This window comes from Rhinopithecus bieti, unplaced genomic scaffold, assembly GCF_001698545.2.
Source record: "Rhinopithecus bieti isolate Rb0 unplaced genomic scaffold, ASM169854v2 scaffold_10612, whole genome shotgun sequence".
NCBI classification, from domain to species: Eukaryota; Metazoa; Chordata; class Mammalia; order Primates; family Cercopithecidae; genus Rhinopithecus; species Rhinopithecus bieti.
In genome coordinates, this window is record NW_016806990.1 from 2849786 (window position 1) to 2870697 (window position 20912).

A 20912-nucleotide genomic window follows, 5' to 3' on the forward strand; every position below is an offset into this window, starting at 1 on the left:
TTCAATGAAAACTTTTCAGTTTTCCTCTTGATTGTGCCTACTTTTATTGTTTAGAAGTGGTGGTCACAGTAGAAGTCTTCTTGAGTACATAACGGTTCTTAAGTGACACCACAGAGTACAGTGAAACAGTTAAGTATGTGCATTTTGGCATCATAATGACTGGGCTCAAATCTCAGCTCTGCCACTTGATAGCTGTGGGATTTTAGGTGAGTTACTTTTTCGTGTCATCACTTCTGTGTTTGTATAAAGTAGATTATAGTGGTTGTCCCTTAAATAGAGTCACTCAAGGACCCGTTGTTTCTCTTATTACTGTTCTCTCTGAACTCTCTCCCGGGGAAGTTTACCTAATATCAGAGCTTCAGCTGCTTCCAGGTGAGCAGCTCCCCACCTGTGACTCTCATTCTGACCGCGTCTGCTATGAGCTTGGGTCCCACGGCCAGCTGCCCCGAGGGAACCCCACACTTACCATGCCAAACCTAACTGGTTATTTTTCTCCCGTAGGCCTCTTTCCACCAGTGCATCCTGTTTTTGTTAAAGACACCATAATTCTTTGAGCTACTCAGAACTGACATTTCAGGACTGTCACTGCCTTCTAGAGTGACCAACCATCCCTGTTTGTCTGGGATCGAAAGGCCTCCCAGGAGTGGGTCTATCCATGCTAAAACCACAAGAGTCCCTGGCCAACCGGGTCAGCTGGCCCCTACTCACTATTCTTGCTTTCATACCTATTCAGCTCATAATTGTTTCATTTTCAGTTCCATGACATTTCTCACATCTGTCTCTTTCTCACTGAGGCCTCCCTTGTCCCTCACCAGGTTTCTTGTAATCGCCTCCTGATTGATCTCCCTATACCTAGTCATCCTTCCTTCAACCCATCCCAAGACTCACTACTTGGGCAATGATAACTTACTCATGGGGTTGTTGTCTAGATTAAATGAGTTAATACAGATAAAGAATAGTGACTGGCACATGGGAAGTGCTAAGTAAAGATTAGTTATCATGGTTCATTCACTCTTTCCGAAAAAATTTTATCCAAAGACATATACTGGCTGGGCGTGGTGGCTCACACCTATAATTCCAGCCCTTTGGGAGGTGGAGACAGATGGATCCCCTGAGGTCAGGAGTTCCAGACCAGCCTGACCAACATGGTGAAAAACCATCTCTACTAAAAATGCAAAAATTAGCTGGGCGTGCTGGCATATGCCTGTAGTCCCAGCTACTCAGGAGGCTGAGGCAGGAGAATCACTTGAACCCAGGAGATTGAGGTCACAGTGAGCTGAGATTGCGCCACTGCACTCCAGCCTGGGTGACAGAATGAGACTGTCTTAAAAATAAATAAATAAATAAATAAATAAATAAATAAATAAGACACATACCATTATCTAGTCAATAGCGATGCAATCAAACTAAAGAATTCTAGAAGGGCAACTATATATGTATGTACATATATATGTGTATATATACACACATACACACAAACATAAATATTTCCTAAATGAAAAACTAAATAATAAAACTAGAAAAACATAGTTAAGTATATTTTAATGCAGTTATGAAATTTAATTAAAATATAAACATTCTTGAAATAAAAGATCTATAATATACATTAGAAAATTATCTAAGTCTAAAATTCCAAATTTCTTGACAATCTGGAAGTACATAAAATGGTGGGACAAGAGAAACTAAAAGTTTTAAATTTCTCTCTTCACATTTTGACAATTAGAAATAAATACGTTCAAATACAAATTTTAGAAAAATAAGATGTACTCCATTCATAAAAGAGAGAGATGTACCTTCTCTAATCATAGTATTTCCTTCCCACAAATGAGACAAATTAATATATAGTCCTTCTGTAACATAGATGTTTCCCAGATGTCTAACAGTGGTCTAACCCTTTTTATTTTTACAGTGCTCCAAAGCTTGCTGGCACATAAACGTGAATGGATGAACAATGTAGAATTCACTCAAGAAATTTCAAAGAGAGAGAGGAGGATATTTACATCACACAGCAAAATATCTGATAAATCTGTTAAACGCCATGCATGTGAATAGGCATTTTCCTCTTTCTGACCCTTTCTTTCCACATAGAACTCAGTGCTCCTTCCTCGTCCTCCTTTGCAGTATTTATTGCCTTCCTTCTTCCACGCTCGGGAGCGGTCGAGGCTCGCTTGTGTTCTTCAGCAGACTTGACAAAGCATCCCCTCCAGCACGCTGCTCTCTCCCTTCCACAGATCATCTGTTAAGAAAATACATTTTTCTTTTCGTTAATTTAATATACATGTGCATTATATATATATATGTTTATACAATGAAAGATTGTTAGGAAAATCACTACCACATATACATGCATTATATATATTACATATACGTACATATGCATTATACATATACCCGTGCACACATGCATATGGAAAATTGTTAGGAAAAACAGCACAATGGTAGTGTTAGTGCTGGTTGTCTCTAGGTGGTGAGATTATATATTTTTTCTATAATCTTCTGTAATTTCCTAATTTTCTGTGATCCATATATGTTTTTAATCATCAAAAGATGTTGAAATTTAAACCATGATCTATATACATTTTACATCCCCATTTAAAGCCTTCTCATGGTTCTCCATGGCCTGCAGGATGACACTTGATGTTCAGCCTAAGAGCTTCCTCTCCTCACTTCCCACCCCTCTCTCACTTGTAGCTGATGCCCTAATAGTACCAGAGTGCTTCCTGTGCACACCCAGCTGATTCACATCTCTTTGTCTGTGCTCACATGTCTACCTCCACCTGGAAGATAATTTCCCTTCTCCTGGTGACCTTCATACCACCCTTCTCTCCTCAGAGCAGGCACAGCTGCCCAGGAACTTTTCTGGTTGAGCCTTCCATGGATCCTAATTGCATTTTACCCTGAAGATGAAATGATTTGTCCTTCTGTCTACCCTCCTTCCTGGACTGTAAGCTCCCAAAGAGCAGAAGCCACATTTTACTATCTTCATATCATAGCTTCTAGAAGGTTCTGCCAACATGATACAGGCTGCAAAAACTGAACTAAACTCAAGTGGCACTAGAAGTAAAAGACCTCTGGTCCACAGCGAATATATAAAGTAGACAAACAAGCTTTCTTTCTATTCTATGCATGTTCACAAATCTACTTTGACTAAATATTCAAATTGGGACTGCCAAGCACCAAGGCCTAAAAATATCTGTCTTTTGAGAGACAAAACAGATAATACTAGTTGAAAATAATGTCCCCATGCTGTGGCTCTTTGGTATAAGAGCCCCTGCCATTAACACTATTAATGACAAGCAAGGCAAGATCTGGGAAGGATGTCACATGTGAACTCATGGAATTTTAAACTTCTCTTCCAGTGCGCTTAGGAGAATATTCTTAGCCAAAACTGCTGAGTACAGATAAAACAGTTTGCTGCTCTTTAAATCACCCTAATCTTGAAAGCAATTAACTGTGCTTTGATAATTGAATTGATTTTTCCTTCCTCATTGAGGAGCATGGACATCGGCTGGGGAACCGAAGAAAAATCTCTTGAATGTCATTAAAATTAGCTTTATTGAACAGCTTAGCATACATTTCAAATTTTTTTAAATAGTGAACTTATAAAGCTAAGGAAATATTAGGAAAAAAATTAAATGCAGTTAAGTGTGCCACTACCTTATAATGCTATAGATAAAAACAAATGAATAATTCTGAACAAATTTTAAATACAGGAAAAGTGTAGTTTTTTCCAACGTTCATGTATAACTCAAATGCAGTTCAAGAAATTTGGCTGAGGCTTTTCCAGCATAGTTGCCTTTGGACTGAGACAAGGAAGGAAACATTTCGGCAGAATGGCACTTATTGTTGAATGGATCAGGACTATTGGAATGGATGGTGCTTATCAACACAGCATTGCTGTAAAAATGCTTAAATATACACATAGACATTCCATTGCCACAATGGGCTCAAATGAGATGCCACAGAAGTTATGATTATCATTATTATTATTGGTAAGATTACAAGAGATTGTGACTTGATGCAAAACCTTCCAACTTTCAGGACATCCAAGGTGGGGTTCTTGGCAGAAATATTGGTCCAGGAAGAACTAGCTGCTCTTGGGAGATCCTGCTGCTCTTTGGATACACGTTTTTTACTCCGTGGGTTTGCTGAAGTCTACTCAGAATGATGTATGGTATCTTTTAAATGCACTTCCAGGCTACTCTGGTTTCCTATCTTTGTTTCCTAATAAAACTTTCTTCTGACATTACCTCAGAATTCCACTGATTCAGAATTCAGAAAACTAGGAAGGTTAAACCGTCTGGCTGCTTTTCCATTGAAACATGTGATGATAATTCATTTTCATAACCTCAGCCCTGAGGCATGAGGAAACCACGAAATACCTCATTGACAGGCAGCAAAGCAAGATCTTAAGGCAAGTTTTGGTGCTAAGGACAGTTTTTGATTTTTTTAATTAGTAATCTTCAGATGGTATAAAATTATCCCTTGTATTATTCAATCAACTGGATTCTCTGATGCCCAATGATTCTAGAGAAATAATTACTTGTCATACCAATGTTAGAAATTTCATTCTATAAGTTGAATTGCGTGGCTGTTGAATATGAAAGTATACATTAAGGAATCTAATATAAATTCTCAAAATTAACTGATAATTTTCTGAATTATTTTAATTTGTTTATAAGAAAGATATAATTTAGGGGCAACTCTTGAACAGCAGGGTATCTTTTAAGGACTGCATAAAAACGGTTCAATATTTATATTCATTTTCTAAATAAATTTTCATTTTCATTAAAAAAATTTACTTAGTGATATGGTTTGGCTGTTTCCCCACCCAAATCTCATCTTCAGTTGTAGTTCCCATATCCCCACATGTTGTGGGAGGGACCTGGTGGGAGGTAATTGAATCATGGAGGTGGTTCCCCCATGCTATTCCCATGATAATGAGTGAGTTCTCATGAGATCTGATGATTTTATAAGGGTCTTACCCCTTTGCTTGGTTCTCATTTTCTCTTCTGCCACCCTCTGAAGAGGTACCTTCCGCCATGATTGTAAGTTTTCAGAGGCCTCCCTAGCCATGGGAAACTGTGAGTCAATTAAACCTCTTTCCTTTATAAATTACCCAGTCTCAGGCAGTTCTTTATAGCAGCATGAAAATGAATTAATACAGTAGATTGGTACTGGGTAGTGGGGCACCGCTGTAAAGATACCCAAAAACATAGAAGCGACTTTGGAACTGGGTAACAGGCAGACGTTGGAACAGTTTGGAGGGCTCAGAAGAAGACAGGAAGATGTGGGAGAATTTGGAACTTTCTAGAGACTTGTCAAGTGGCTTAGACTGAAATGCTAATAGTGATATGGACAATGAAGTCCAGGCTGAGATGGTCTCCCATGGAGATGGAGAACTTTTTGGGAACTGGAATAAAGGTGACTCTTGCTATGTTTTAGCAAAGAGACTGGCAGGATTTTACACCTGCCCCAGAGATTTGTAGAACTTTGAATTTGAGAGAGATGATTTAGGGTATCTGGCGGAAGAAATTTCTAAGCAGGAAAATGCTCAAGATGTGACTTGGGTGCTGTTAAAAGTTTTATGTATTCACAAAGATATGGTTTGGAATTGGAACTTATGTTTAAAAAGGAAGCACAGCATAAAAGTTTGGAAAATTTGCAGCCTGAAGATGCAATAGAAAAGAAAAAACCATTTTCTGAGGAGAAATTCAAGCCAGCTGCAAAAATTTGCATAACTAATGAGAAGCCAAATGTAAATCACCAAGACAATGGGGAAAATGTCTCCAGGGCATATCAGAGACCTTTGCAGCAGCCCCTCCCATTATAGGCCTGGAGGCCTAGGAGGAAAATATGTTTTCCTGGGCTGGGTCCAGGGTCCCCCTTCTGTGTGGAGTCTAGGGCTTTGGTATCCTGTGTCCCAGCTGCTCTAGTCATGGTTAAAAGGGGCCAAGGTACAGCTTGGGCTGTGGCTTCAGAGGGTGCAAGACCCAAGCCTTGGCAGCTTCCACATGGTGTTGAGCCTGCGGGTGCACAGTAGTCAAGAATTGAGGATTAGGAACCTCCAACTAGATTTCAGAGGATGTATGGAAATACTTGGATGTCTAGGCAGAAGTTTGCTGCAGGAGCAGGGCCCTTGTGGAGAACCTCTGCTAGGGCAGTGTGGAAAGGAAATGTGGGGTTGAAGCCCCCACTGGGGTACTGCCTAGTGGAACTGTGAGAATAGGGCCACCATCCTCCAGACTCCAGAATGGTAGATCCACCAACAGCTTGCACTGGGCACTGGAAAAGCCACAGGCACTCAATGCCAGCCTGGGAAAGCAGCTGGAAAGGGGGCTTTACCCTGAAAAACCACAGGGGTGGAGTCACCTAAGGCCAGGGAGCCCACCTCTTGCATCAGTGTGGCCTGGATATGAGACATGGAGTCAAAGGAGATTATTTTGGAGTTTTAAGATTTAATTACTGCCTAGTTGGATTTCAGACTTGCATGGGGCCTGTAGCCCCTTTGTTTTAGCCGATTTCTCCCATTTGGAACAGGTGTATTTACCTAATGCCTGTACCTCCATTGTATCTCAGAACTAACTAACTTGCTTTTGATTTTACAGACTCATAGGCTGAAGGGACTTGCTTTGTCTCAGATGAGACCTTGGACTTGGACTTTTGGGTTAATGCTGGAATGAGTTGAGACTTTGGGGGGACTGTTGGAAAGGCATGATTGTGTTTTGAAATGTGAGGACATGAGATTTGGGGTGGGGTGGAATAATATAGTTTGGCTGTGTCCCCACCCAAATCCAAATCTCATCTTGAATTGTAGTTTGCATAACCCCCACATGTTGTGGGAAGTGGGAGGTAGCTGAATCATGGGATGGTTTCCCCCATGCTATTCTCATGATAGTGACTAGGTTCTCATGAGATCTGATGGTTTTATAAGGGGCTTCCCCCTTCACTTGGTTCTCATTCTTCTCCTGCTGCCCTGTGAAGAGGTGCCTTCTGCTGTGATTGTAAGTTTTCTGAGGTCTCCCAGCCATAAGGAACTGTGAGTCAATTAAACCTCCTTCCTTTATAAATTATTTGGTCTCAAGCAGTTCTTTATAGCAGCATGAAAATGAACTAATACACCTGGCAAGCATTTACTGGGCATTTACTCTATGTACCACACTGTAATAGCTATCTAGGAAGGAAGACAAATAAAGCAAACAAAAAGATGTTCACCACATTTTAGTCCATGCCAGGCACTGTGTAGAGTGTGGCATCAGGTAGACAAGAGCATCAGCTTTAGTGTTTGTTATCTGGGTGACCTTGGGCACATTACTTGACTAGCCTTGGAATCAGCATCCATAACATGAGTATAATAATGCTTTAACTTACAGGACTTCAGGTAGGATGAAATGGGATAATGTACCTAGAGTATTTTATATAATGGGGTTTAAATGAAGGCTAATATTATCTCATTTAATATAGTCACCATGACAATTGATGCCCCCTTCTCTCTTCCACGCACCATTATTTTCTCTACTGCATTAATCCTCTATAATATATCAATTTGCAAACCTTCAGTATTTCTCCCATCTGAAAGGAATTTTGCTTTGACTCCACTTTTCCCAGCTGCTGTCCCACTCCTCTGTTTCTCCTTATAACTGAAACTTTTCAAAAGAGGCTCCAGTGGTGAGCTGCAGTTGGGTTAAGAAAATAAGTAGATCCCAAAAAGGATGAGTTCATGTCCTTTGTAGGGACATGGATGAAGCTGGAAACCATCATTCTGAGCAAACTGTCTCAAGGACAGAAAACCAAACACCTCATGTTCTCACTCATAGGTGGGAACTGAACAATGAGAACACTTGGACACAGGGTGGGGAGCCTCACACACCGGGGCCTGTCGTGGAGTGGTGGGGGACTGGGGGAGGGACAGCATTAAGGGAAATACCTAATGTAAATGACGAGTTAATGGGTACAACAAACCAACATGGCACATGTATACATATGTAACAAACCTGCACATTGTGTACATGTACTGCAGAACTTACAGTATGAAAAAAATTTTAAAAAGGGAAAGAAAATAAGTAGATCCCAAGCTTGACAGACAGAAAGCATGGTCACAGAAGCAGCTCAGATCAGCAGATGGGACTAGATACAGACATATTCGTGCAGATGTAGATGCAGCACACACACACACACACACACGCAAACACACATGCACCATACACATACACAAGCTGATGAACAGGATGAAGAAAGTACATTTATGGTGTCAAGGGCTGTGAAAATATCAAGGTGTATAAAACGTTTAAGAAAACTCTTGGCTTTATCAATTAAGAGACGATCAGTCACTCTACAAGGAAATCTCAGTAAAGAGAGAATCTGAGAAAACATATACTAGATGACTTGAATCACTGAGGTAATTCCTCTCTTCTCATATTCTCTTAAATTTCACACAAGTACACTTTCCTCTTAACATTCCAGTAAAGCTGTTCTCATTAAGGTCACTGATAACCTCCATATTACTAAATCCAATGGTCAGTTTTCAGACTTCATCCTATATCATCAGTGGCATTAGCTGACCACTCTGTTGTACTCCTTGAAACACTTTCTACACTCAGCTTTCAAAACATCACTTTCCTTGTTTTCTTCTTACCTCACTGACAACTCCTTTTCTGGCTCCTTCTCATACCTCTTTCCCTTAATGTAAGAATATTCCAGGGCTCAGGCATAGCTCTTCTCTCTTCTCCCCTTCCCTCATTTTTACCCTCCCTTCCCTTTTTACTACCCTCCTCATCTCTTCTTTCCACACTAAGTATCATGTCTTCAAATGCCATTTGTATGCTCATAACTCCCAAATCTGTATTTATAGCACAGACTACTCATTAATTCCAGAGTCACATATTCCACTGCCTACTTGACATCTCCATTTGGAGGTGTTTTAGGCAACTCAAACTTAACATGTACAAAACTAAACTCACGTTGCTACTCCCTCATTGTTGCCTACATTTCCATTAGTGCTAGCTCTGTTCCTCCAACGACTGAGTCCAGAAATCTTGGCATGATTGTTTTTGCTTCTATTTATTTCATACCCTATATGGTGGTCTTAAAATATGCCCACTATTTTTTATACTTCTCCCTTCAAATAGTGGAGCCTAATTTCACACCCCTTGAGTGAGAGTTGGTCTTATTGACTTGCCTCTAATAAAAAAAATGGAAGTGAAGATGTGCAACTTTGAAGACTAGGTTGTAAATGACATTGTGATTTCTTTTTTGTTTCTCTTTTCTCACCCTGACTGTGTTAGTATGCTCTGGCTGCCATAATAAAAGCTGCTGGGTGGCTTAAACAACAAATTTTCTCACAGTTCTGAAGGCTAGGAGTCCAAGATCAAGGTCCAGCACAATCAGTTTCTGGTGAGAGTTCTCTTCCTGGCTTGCAGATGCCACCTTCTCACTGGTGGAGAAAGAGAACAAGTTCTCTGGTATCTCTTCTTTAAAGGCACTTATCTTACTGGATCAGGACCCCATTCTTATAATCTCATCTAACCTTAATCACATCCCCAAAGGCCTTATCTCCAGATACAGTCACATTGGAGGTTGGGGTTTCAACAGATGAATTTTGGGGTTGGCAGATGCCCACATATTACACTATAACACTGGGGGAAGTTAGTGATCTTATCATGAAGACACACAAGCACCCAATGGAGAGGTCCATGTGGCAAAGGACTGGGGTTTCCTGCCAACAGCCATGCAACGATCCATCTTAGAAGCAAATCATCCAGACCCAGTCAAGCCTTCAGATAATAGCAGCCCCTGACAGCACCCTAATTGCAACCTAATAAGACACGCTGAGCCAAAACTACCCACCTAAGCTGCTCTTGACTTTCTGACCCACAAGAATTATGAAATAATAAATGTTTGCATGAATCCAGTAAGTGTTGAGCTAAACTGTCCTGAAGCAATAGATAACTAATATACCCCATATCCAATCCATCAGCAAAGCTGTTTGTCTTTATCTTCAAAATATATTCAGAATCCAACTACCTTAATTGTACTGCCAAAATATTAGGAACTATTATGTCTTACCTGGGTTTTGCAACATCTTCTTAACTGGTTTCCCTAATTCTACCCTTGTCTCATTTACCAGGACAGCAATTAGAGTGAACTTGTTAAAGTATAAGTCAGATTATGTAACTTCTGTGCTCAAAACTCTCAAATTTAAAGCTAAAAACGCTGTTGCCCCCTTGACTTCATCTCCTGCTGTTATCCTCATTCTGTCTGCTCCTGCCATATGGACCTCTTTACCATTCCTGCATCATACCAGGCACTCTCCAAGTTCAGGGTCTTTGTGCTTGCTGTCCCCTGGTCTGAGACACTCTTCTTCCAGATATCCTGATAGCTTAACTCCTCTTCTTTAAATATTTACTTAAGTATCGATTTCTTATTTCTTATTCTCTTTCCTTGCTCCATTTTTTTGCATAGCTTCTATCACCTAATGTACATAGTATATACTTTGCTCATATATTTGGTTTGTTTCTGAACCCTTCCCTACCTAATGGAATGCTAGCTCCATGATGGCAGGGATTTTGTCTGTTTTACTTACTCCTGTATCCTCAGTATCAAGGAGTGTGCCTGGCACATACCATGTATTCATTAAAACTTGTTGTAAGAATTAATAAATAAATAAGATAAATAGGCAATGCAATTTTACTTTTTTAAAGATGAAAAATATTTGACTTTGCCAAAAGTGACATACCTATGTTGTGGAGTTGCAAAATATGAACCTGGGTTTGCCTTGACTCTAATGTTCATTTAATTATAACACATAGCAGGGCCCATTTTATGTTATTCTTTTTTCATAAGAAATATTATTGAAAGAAAAATCTCCTTTTTTTCCATTAGTAAAGACTGGAAAGAAGATGGTGCTGTCAGAAATCTGAGTGACACCTCACACTGCAGGGTTTTTTTCATTGCTGGGGGTACTGCAGGCACACGTTCAATCACTATTTACTTAACCATGGATACGGTAGAGGAAACTGATGCTCTGCATGAGGAATTAATCAGGCGACCTACCCATCACCTGGTTGGTGACCTACCCATCACTATATCAGTCCCATTTAATGCTGATACAGGTTCCAGCTAGTCAACACGGAGTCAGTGCACAAATATTAAATTTCCAGATCCTTAAGGGAAAAGAAGGAAACAAAGAAACAGTCAAAATTTAACCCTCTGTTGTCAGTGGGGCTATTCATAGCTGTTAGAGGCAGACACTTGACTGTGGCGTGCAGAAGATGTTGAGCTTGGCTGTTGATGTCTTAAAGCTTAGGAACATCCAAATGGAATATTCCAAGGCATGATAAATAATACCTTCCTCCAGGACTAGAGAGAGAACAGTAAGGAAACATAGGAGGATTCCCTTCTTAACAAAGTTTAACACAAAATCCATCAGTGCCAAGAGGACTGCTTCTTTAGGAATAGCACGCCTTGTGAAAATTTCTGATCAACCCTCCCAGGGGCCATATTTAAAGTGATCTGAATATTGCCAATAGGGAAGTAGCATTGGCTCTTCAATTTCTGACCAGAACATGGACAAGAAGCAAGAAGCCTTGACCAGGTGTGTTAGTCCATCCTCCCACTGCTATAAGACCATACCTGAGACTGGGTAATGTACAAAGGAAAGAGGTTTAATTGACTCACAGTTCCGCAGGGGTGGGGACGTCTCAGGAAATGTACAATCATGGTGGAAGGGGCAAGCAAATATGTCCTTCCTCACATCAGGAAGGAGAAAAATGAGTGCCCAGTGAAGGGAGGAGACCCTTATAAAATGAGAAAAGGATGGGGGAAACCACCCCCATGATTCAATTGTCTCCACCTAGTCCCTCCCACAACACATGGGGATTATGGGAACTACAAGATGAGATTTGGGTGGGGACACAGGCAAACCATATCACCAGGTCATTCCATTAGAGGAAGGGAACTATCGCAAAGCTTATATACATTTAACCAAAACTAGTTGTTGTTGGGATGTTAGGGAAATTAGGATACTCTTGGTCCCCAGAATGGATCAGAGAGTCAGATACTCAGTATTAAGTACTGCACAGCTGTCCTGGAGGCCCAGTGGACAGAGTTCAGGCCTCATGTTCATGCAGGTGGGAAGGAACATCATGGGATTTCAGTTGGGAGAACTCTGCACATCCCAAAAGATTACCTAATTAGAGAATAAAATGAAAACCCAGCTCCCCTCCCCAGGCATCTCATCACAGAATACTGCTTTATTCCTTCTGCTTTTCATACAATGGGAGGCATCAAAATGAATGACGTAGAAGTGGTTATTGGAAAAGTGCCATGTAGTACATTTGTGTGGTATTGTTAAAACGTAAATCAAGTCAACTTCATTAGGATGCTTAGTAGTTTCAAAATTAGGCTACAGTCCTTTCTGAGGCTCAGCTCCCAGTTGGAAGGGTAGTTTCCCCAGCACAGCTGTCCCTGCTACTAACTGTTCGAGGCAGAGATGGCATTTGAATATAGATTTGAACATATTGAGCAACTGACAACTATTCTCAGTCCACATTTTAAGTCAGTTTTTCCACATTAAGAAAATACATTTTGTTCATTCGACTGACCTTGATAAGAATATAAACTCTTGCAGCATGGGGTACGGAGATGCCACTACTGTCCTCACCAGCTATGGTTGTATACCCATGGCCTTGGGATTCAATTTGGCAGAGCAGTAAATGCTGGGCAAAGCAGCCTTAGGTTATAGTGCACACTACAGAGGGGGACAGTGCTGTTCTTCCTTGCAGGAGAGGCACAGCTTGAGGAGAGCAGTTTATCTGAGGAGCAGTTGGGGCCAGCATGGTCAGGCTCCACGGGTGAGCTGCAAGCTGATTTTTTTTAAAAAAGATACCTCTAGCTTGATAGACAACAGGGCCATAGAAGCAACTTGGGCCAACAACTTGGGCCACATATGCAGACGCAGATACAAACAAATACACACACACACACACACACACACACATGCACACATACACGCACATGCACATACAGCATGGGAACTGGTAAATGAGACACAGAAGGAATAGGCTAGAGGTAGGATGGCCAAGATGGTTTAACGACATGAAAGTCAAACACTAAGAGGAAAAGGGTGATTAATGCCATCAAGGTTTGCAAAATGGTCAAGGTGGCCAGGCATGGTGGCTCACGCCTGTAATCCTATCACTTTGGGAAGCCGAGGAGGGAATATTGCTTGAATCCAGGAGTTTAAGACCAGCCTGGGCAAAATAGCAAGACCCCTGTCTCTACAAACAAAAATTAGCTGGGCTTGCTGGTGCAGGCCTGTGGCCCCAGCCACTCAGGAGGTTGCGGTGTGAGAATCACTTGAACCCAGGAGTTAAAGGTTGCAGTGAGCCATGATAGCACTACTGCACTCTGGCCTGAGTGACAGAGCAAGACCACTTTATTAAAAAAAAAGTCAAGGTGCATAAAATATTCAAAAAGGCCCTTGTTTTGTCATTTTGGAGATCAGTAGTGACATCAAAACAGGGGTTGGAAAACTATGGCTGTTGGCTGCTTTTGTATGGCTCACAAACTCTGAAAGGTTTCAACATTTCTAAATAAAAAAAGTATTTACCAGTGATAACAGCTGCTGGAATAGTTGAGTATATTGTTTCTTGGTCTGAAAGCCTAAAATATTTACTATTTGTCCCTTCACAGAAAAGAAGTTCACTTACCGTTGCTCTAACGAGACATTTTAGGAGAGGGGAGAGGGAACTTGAAGAATCCAGGTATCTCTCATCATCTCAGTAACACAGGAGGAACCTCTTTTGCTCCTCTCACTACTCAAAGTGAGGGACGTGAAAATGGGGTTCAGGCTTTGGTACCTTGGCTACACAGGAGACTCCACTAGAAAGTTTTTACATATACTGTTGTCTTGATCCCAACCTCAAGATATTTCTGGTTTAACAATTGGTTGATGGGACCTGGGGTGTTTTTTTTGTTGCTGTTTGTTTGTTTGCTTGTTTGTTTTTTGTTTTGAGATGGAGTCTCACTCTGTTGCTCAGGCTGGAGTACAATGGCGTCATCTGAGCTCACAGCAACCTCCACCTCCCAGGTTCAAACCATTTTCCTGCCTCAGCCTCTCAAGTAGCTGGGACTACAGGCATGCACCACCATGTCCAGCTAATTTTTGTGTTTTTATTAGAGACAAAGTTTCACCATGTTGGCCGGGCTGGTCTCAAGCTCCTGACCTCAGGAGATCCACCCACCTCGACCTCCCAGGGTTGGTACTTTTTAATGGCAGACAGGGCTTAGTATAAACATTTTATACTCTTATTGTAAAATCAGCATCAAGTCATCTGGAGTTGAATGGAAGGATTTTGGAAGAAGTGCCCTGCTGATGTTAGACTTTACTGGATTCAATCAAGCCAGTTTTATGACTTTCTGCACCACCAAGTAGTGGCAAGGTGGGACATCAGCCAGTAGTCAGCAAATACTTATTGAGTGCCTATATTGTGTAGGGCACAGCAGAAAGACAATGGGGTGAGGAACCTTGGGGTGTCGGTGAGGACATCCTGAAAAATTATATGGTTCATTCTGTAAAAGGAGGCAACTAGGGTCAGAAAAGGATAGAAGGATGAAAAATGGATGGATGAATGGACGGATTTGGAGTTCAGAAGGGTTAAAAAAACCGGAAGTGGCTGAGAGGAAAAGAGCAGATTTGGTGCCTGTGAGAAAATCAGAGAAATGTCAGAATGTGTGGTCACAAAGAGGACATTACAATTACACCTCACTGTAGAGCAGGTTCAGGTCATGACAAAATCCTCAACTGTGAGCCTTCAATCCAATTTAAAGAATACTTATTGACAAAAACAAGCAATGGGGAAAGGATTCCCTATTTAATAAATGGTGCCGGGAAAAATGGTTAGCCATAGGTAGAAAGCTGAAACTGGATCCCTTCCTTACACCTTGGATTAAAGACTTAAATGTAAGACATAAAACCATAAAAACCCTAGAAGAAAACCTAGGCAATACCATTTAGGACATAGGTATGGGCAAAGACTTCATGATTAAAACACAAAAAGCAATGGCAACAAAAGCCAAAATAGACAAATGGGATCTAATTAAACTAAAGAGCTTCTGCACGGCAAAATAAACTATCATCAGAGTGAACAGGCAACCTAAGAATGGGAGAATCTACCTATCTGACAAAGGGCTAATATCCAGACTCTACAAAGAACTTAAACAAATTTATAAGAAAATAACAAACAACCCTCATCAAAAAGTGGCAAAGGGTATGAACAGACACTTCTCAAAAGAAGACATTTATGCAGCCAACAGACACATAGAAAAAATGCTCATCATCATTGTCATCAGAGAATGCAAATCAAACCACCAATGAGATACCATCTCACACCAGTTAGAATGGCAATCATTAAAAAAAAAAAAAAAAAAAAAAAAATAATAAGTCAGGAAATAAACAGGTGCTGAGAGGATGTGGAGAAATAGGAAACACTTTTACACCTGTGGGTGGGAGTGTTAAATTAGTTCAACCATTGTGGCAAGACAGTATGGCCATTCCTCGAAGGATCTAAAACTAGAAATACCATATGACCCAGCGATCTCATTACTTGGGTATATACCCAAAGGATTATAAATCATGCTACTATAAAAGACACAGCGCACACGTATGTTTTTTGCAGCACTATTCACAATAGCAAAAGAAACTTGGAACCAACACAAATGTTACCATCAATGATAGACTGGATTAAGAAACTGTGGCATGTATACACCTGGGAATACTATGCAGGCCATAAAAAAGGATGAGTTCCATGTCCTTGGCAGGGACCATGGATGAAGCTGGAAACTATCACAAGGCAGGAAAAAACCAACCACCTGCATGTTCTCATCTCATTAAGTGGGAGCAATGAGAACACATGGACACAGGGTGGGGAACATCACACACCCAGGCCTGTCTAGGGCACATGTACCCTAGAACTTAAAGTATAATAATAATAAAAGAATACTTATTGATTTAAATTTCTTTTCTGTTTCTTTATTTACCAACATTGAAATAGCACTCTCCCCCACCATTTTTATGGTCAATATATTTCTTTATTTCAGTCTATATAGCCTTTGTGGACAACCTAACTACCGTTTTATGTTATTACTCTTAGATTAAAGTATGTTCCATTCAGTGACAAATGTTTGCAATACATTTGTAATGTACTTGTAAACTGAGACTTTATATGCAAGAATACAAATTTGCGGGCATTTTCAGAAGATGCTTCCAAACTTTAAAGGTGTCCCTCAGTAGCCATGAAGCACAGCTCCTTTTAGAGAGTTGTACAGCACTGAGCTGTCTGATGCAGAGAGCAGTCATATGCTAAGAAAATGCAGGGCTCATGGCATAGAGAGAATTTTCCATTTCTATTAAAATTACGTGCTTTTATTCATGGCCTGATTTCTTTTAGGTTTTTGCAATCTCCAGGAACGACAGGCTACACGATTGAAACAGTTGTTCAATTTTTCTTGCTGAAGATGGTGAACTGGGTTAAGTTTAGAAACAACCACAGCTGGAAAAAGTGACTTTGTTAGCTGCTTACTTCTTTTTCAGAGAAAAAATGATTTTCTGGTTTCTTTCTTTAGTTATAAAAATAATATGTGCTAATTATAACAAGCCAATCCATGGAGAGGCCTGCAGATATGAAGTTCGGAGTCACTCATTCACTCTTCTGTAGCGTGGCTCTCCAAGGCAGCCAACATTGACAAGCAAGCTTGTGTGTTTCCGCACTGTCTCTTGAGCAAGGCTTATTTAGTCTACACTTGACTCCTTTAAAGTTGCTCACAAGCAGATGAGGATCAATCTCGGATTCCGGAGCAGAGAACTCAGCCCCTATTGTTAGAAGGGCCAGAGAAGGTGGCAGGTCAAAGCACAGCCTGGAGCTGACTGTCTGTGTACAAATCCCACTTCACCACTTGCTGCATAACTGGAGCAGATGATTCAGCTTTTCTCTGCCTTAATTGACTCATGTAAATGGAGATATTAAAATATCACATATGGATTATTATATTGATTAGGAAGTTAATGCAATACAGCATGCATAGCAGTTAGTAAGCACTCAATAAATGGTAGATACTATTATTTTCTTTCTTGTGGGAGCAACAAAAGTGAAAAGAATGGCCCTTTGGTAACTGGGGATCTGAGTATATACAAACTGTACCAATGATAACCACAATCACAAAAAAACTACATTTGTGTAGGCTTAGTGTTACACAGTCGCAAAGCACTTCATCTATTGATTCTCTTATATGGCTAGAATTTAATATTAATTCTTTTTCTGTTTTTCAGGAATAATAAAGAATATCAATAAAATTATAGGCATAATTTTAAACAATTTTATTGAAGAATAATTAAAATTTACTGGTCGGGTGCAGTGGCTCATGCCTGTAATCCCAACACTTTGGGAGGCCAAGGCAGGGGGATTACTTGAGGCCAAAATCTAAGACCAGCTTGGGCAACAAAGCAAAAGCCTGTCTTTACTATATATACACACACACACACACACACATATATGTATATATACGTGTATATATATATTTATATATATCCATGTTTAATATAATATATATATGTTACATGTTATATTTTATATATATACATGTTACTTAAGGCCAAAGTTTAAGACCAGCTTGGGCAACAAAGCAAAAGCCTGTCTTTACTATATATATATACACACACACACACACACACATATATATGTATTTTAATAGCCAGGTGTGGTGGTGTGCACCTAAAGTCCCAGCTACTCAAGAGGCTGAGGTAAGAGGATTGCTTGAGTCCAGGAGTTGGAGGCTGCAATGAGCTATGATCCCACCACGGTACTCCAGCCTGGGTGACAGAGTGAGACCTTGTTTCTAAAAACAAATAAATAAGTAAATACAAATTTTTAAAAATAAAAATGTATCCATTTTAAGAATACAAGTAAATGAGTTTTAGTAAATTTACCAAGCTGTGCAACCATCACCACAACCCAGTTTCAGAACATTTATATCACCCTAAGAAGCTCCCTCCTGCCTGTTTGCAGTTAACCCTAGTTCCTATTCCCAGCTCTGGGGCACCATTAATCTACTACTCTCTGTCTGTATGACTTTGCTTTTTCTGGACACTTCATATAAATGGATTATGCAGTACGTGGTCTTTTGTATCTGACTTCTTTCAGTTAACATAATGTTTTAAAGATCTACGTACAGTGACGTACATATCAGTATGTGTTCCTTTGTACTGGTGAACTGTATTCCACTGTACGGATGTACCACGGTTTATCCATTCAACAATGGATGGACAGTTGGTTGTGCCCACCTTTTAGCTATTATGAATAATGTCGCTATGAACATTTGTGTACAAGTTTTTGGGTGGACTTATGTTTTTATTTCTCTTGGGTAGATACATATAAGTGAATATAGTACATTTATATTTAACTTTTTAAAACTACTAAACTGTTTTCTACAGTGATTGCACCATTTTACATTCCTACCAGCAATGTGTGAAGTTTCTACAGGTCTAATTTTAGAGGTCAAAATAGAAAGAAGATCTAAAAATACATGAATTCAAGTGCTGAATGTCCGTTCTCTGACACTGGTTATCTTCTAGACTCCCCTTTAATGAAAGGACAGGGAGAATCCTTCCCCTGCCTTCCTCAGATTCTCATTTCCCATATTTTGCTGTTTAGCTGGATGGGGGCTCCCTCACCTCATTTAGTCCTGCTAATTCAGGGAAAGCAACCCTGTGCTTCTCTACTCCTAGTAACCCTGAGAGGCTATCTAAAGTGGAAAGAACATTTAACAAATGCCAATTCACTCCTTGGGTATGGCAAGAGAAGAGTTAATGCAGTTTGTAATAATTATTGACTACAAGAACTGCAAATGATTGCATAAAATTTCTAAAATATGCCTGCAAGGTTCTCTTATTGATGTGTTGCCCCCAGGGGTACACATATGGGTTTAAGTGTCTAAACTGTTTTATTAATTAAATTGCTATGATTTACGTCTCCCATGTTAGCATTTACAGTTTATGAAACAGCCCTGTAATTAGAAAATGATGTACTAGTGTTGCTTGTTTACTTTGTGGGTGAAATATTATACACACAGATGTATATGTGTATATATATATACACACTTATATATGTTTATAGACACACACACACACGCACACATACACACATGCAAACTGTTTTTTCCTGGGTCAACCCTCGCAGACTACTTTATTTCTAGTCCAATTAATAGGCAACCTCCAGTGGTGCATTAAATTGCTTTTAGGGGAGGGGAAGATAACTGAGAAGTTCATTGTTCCCGCTGAGGTGTGCAATGGCATCCATGTTTGTTTATTTTCCCTCCATAGACAGAAAATTGAAATCACAAGATTTTATTGTAAAAAAAAAATCTGTCAAGAACAGCCCTGAGGATACCTCAGCAAATCCTAAAACTGTAGATCTAATTTAATTATACAGCATCTTATTATCTTCTGTGTCCATTCTGAAGGTATATATGAATTACCTGTGCTACATAGACAATGCCTAAATAAAATCGTTGTTGAAGTGCTTTTTGTTTGCCTTTATTTTATACCTATTTATTTGTCCCATCTACAGACCATTATCTGGCGCTGAATCTGATGTTGTACATATTTTTATGAGTTTTCTCAACTGTGGCTAATATGTGACTTTTATGTATATCAGATTATGCCAAGTCTGGTTCAAGCATATCAAATGATTATTTTTAGGTTGGAAGAACTTTAGGGGTTATATACTCACACTTTCCATATTTCTGTAACATTTCTGGGTTCTGTATCGACTGATCATAATTGACATTTGAAATCTGTTTTATGCAGGGGTAATGTATAATTTTAGAAGTCTATCTTTCAGAGATACTAGGGGTAAAAGAAAATCATCTTTAAAATATCTTAACATATAGGGAAAAAAGTTTCTGTGCATACAAAATACCAATTTGGTAAGTAATTTAATGATGCACAGATTTATATAAAAGGGTTGCTCCGCTCCCATGGCTGTGATGAATTCTGATTGCAGAGGCTAGAACAAATTTGGGGGGCAGAAAAGAGCAAAACAGAAGTAGGTAATACAGAGCTTAGCACAGGACCATATGCTTAAGGTGCTTTACACATTTTTACTTATCCACTTAAATGTTTATCGAGAACTGAACTATAATGGTATGTAGTAGTATACTACACACTAAAGAGAATGTGAAGACTTTCAAGATGCTAACTTCAAGAAGCTCACCGTTAGGTAAAGGGAATGCTCTGTTCAGAAGCATGAAGAAAGGTTGCATGCTAAGAAAACAATAGGGTTTCAGTAGATAGAGGAAGCTCTTCTGGTTGGAGTGGTCAGAAAAGTCTTCTTGGAAAAGATAGTATTATCTTTTTGGTATTGGGGAGAATTTTAATAGATGCAGGCTTTCAAGGATAGGTAGTTCTAACAAGGGAAATGGTATGGGTAAAAGGGGCAGAGGTTAGAAAGTCTATGGTGTGTGAAGATCATACACAGAAGTAAAAAAGCAATCTCCTCTATTGGTGTTTCTGTCTTCATACTTTTATATTTTTTATTATACTTTAAGTACTAGGGTACATGTGCACAACGTGCAGGTTTGTTACATAAGTATACATGTGCCATGTTGGTGTGCTGCACCCATTAACTCGTCATTTACATTACGTATATCTCCTAATGCTATCCCTCCCCCCTCCCCCCACCCCACGACAGGCCCCGGTGTGTGATGTTCCCCTTCCTGTGTCCAAGTGTTCGCATTGTTCAATTCCCACCTATGAGTGAGAACATGCAGTATTTGGTTTTTTGTCCTTGCGATAGTTTGCTGAGAATGATGGTTTCCAGCTTCATCCATGTCCCTATAAAGGACATGAACTCATCCTT

The 20912-nt window shown here is 39.8% G+C and overlaps 1 long non-coding RNA gene across 1 annotated transcript in view; it reads right to left on the reverse strand.

Annotated features, from left to right (window-relative positions):
- Positions 1 to 1772: 1772 nt before the first annotated feature.
- Positions 1773 to 20912, reverse strand: part of LOC108534345 (uncharacterized) — a 43161-nt gene continuing 24021 nt past the window's right edge. Inside the window, exon 3 of the long non-coding RNA XR_001886948.1 lies at positions 1773 to 2236. This is a non-coding gene — a long non-coding RNA (uncharacterized LOC108534345). The remainder of the gene's footprint in view (positions 2237 to 20912) is intronic.